Consider the following 1,770-nt stretch of genomic DNA (forward strand, 5'->3'; position numbering starts at 1 on the left):
GTATCTGCTCAGTGTTACATGGCAGATGCCATGCGCCTTTGCAACTGATCTGACTGACTTGCTCTTCTTTGTGACCTCATCAGATGCCTTTTTTAAAACATCTGCAGGCACACCTCTATCAGTCTTTCGTATCCACTGCCTAGGCATTCTGTAAGATTATTAAAATGAAAATGTTGTTAGGTGTATGTAAGGGGATGGTTGTAACATTTTTTAAAGATGTGTTACAACCCACCCCAACCCTGTCAGCCATGTTTAGCTAGCTGTAGTAGCATAGCGGTTTGAAATTAGCACGGGAAAATGCATCACATTTTGCCTGAGAAATTACACTTTCATCTAATGTAAATCATATGGTTTTATCTGCAACAGTATAAGTACTAAACAAAATATAGTCATGATCAAAAAATTTACTTTCTTACCTCAAAATCCTTTTTTTCTCCTTCGTATCTGCATGTCCCTGTTTCCAGCCTTGACAATCACAATATGGGATTGGGGAGGAAGCGGGTAAACACTAAGATGATCACGTGACTCCTATCTTATCCCTGATTGGTGGAACTGGTGGTGTTACAACTCTCCCCATGTTACAACCATACCCGGTCTCCCCTATATATTAAATCTATTTCTGCCTCATACTGTATATCTATATAAAAATATTGTATTTAAATCTAAATCTTAAATTTATATCCAAATCTTATATCTAAGTCTAAATATATGTATATTATCTAAATCTTAAATTTAAATTTATATCCATTAGAGATGGGATACATGGTCTTCAAAAGAGCCGTTCGATTTTGAACAAGTTACGTCATCACGTAGGGAAATACATCATCACGTGGCCATATGTAATCCMGTTACGTGGGTGGAACCCTGTGTTTTGTCAAGCAAAAACCCCCCCTCCCCACTTTCACCGTGAGCTTCTGTACTCCACAACTCTGCCTGTTTTCCGTGAAAAAGCAAAGCGGGAGTGATTTATTTAAGTATGAAAAATAAAGATTATATGAGGAATAAAAGAAATAAAACTACAAATGGCTCGTTACTGCCCGCGATTCAGCTCCTATTGTTTGTTATAAAGAGCCGTTCAAAAGATTCGGATCGTACACGAACGTCACATCTCTACGAAATATTTAGGTCTGCAGTTAGCGGACTGGTGCCCACCACTGTATTTAGATATAATATTTAGATGTAGATTTAACATATATATTTAACATTTACTATTAAATATGAGAAAAATGCACTAAATGTGAAGAAAGTGCACTGATTTTTTTCTTTGTTTCCAATTTACACTTGGCGCTCCATCAGGTGTCATAAATCTTTGATACTCCTGAACATGATGTCTAATGGCAGCTTTAGAATAATGATATTTCAAGTGTTAAGATTTATTTCAATGAAATTTGGGAAATTTGATATGTAAAATGATCATTTTCATTTGCCACTGATGTCTATGGCCAGTTTGTAATTACAACACAAATGGTTTTTGATTTTCCCAGCCTTTTGTTCGTTGACCCGCACCCATGTACACATAAACAGCTTATTCTGATATACAAACAATCTAACAATTTCTTAGTTTAAAATTATTAAATGAGTGTGTTTTTAATATATTTTTATGTGTGATTATACTAAATTAAAACGTTGCACGCTATTCCTTTAAGGTTTAACCTTTAAATTTAGGATTTAAAGGGGCAATTACATGTAAAATCTACTTTTTTTTAGTTTTATTTCATGTTATAATGTTATAATCTCATAAAAAAACATGTCCAAAGCCTTGCTCTGACT

This window comes from Austrofundulus limnaeus, unplaced genomic scaffold (genome assembly GCF_001266775.1).
Source record: "Austrofundulus limnaeus strain Quisiro unplaced genomic scaffold, Austrofundulus_limnaeus-1.0 Scaffold1118, whole genome shotgun sequence".
NCBI classification, from domain to species: Eukaryota; Metazoa; Chordata; class Actinopteri; order Cyprinodontiformes; family Rivulidae; genus Austrofundulus; species Austrofundulus limnaeus.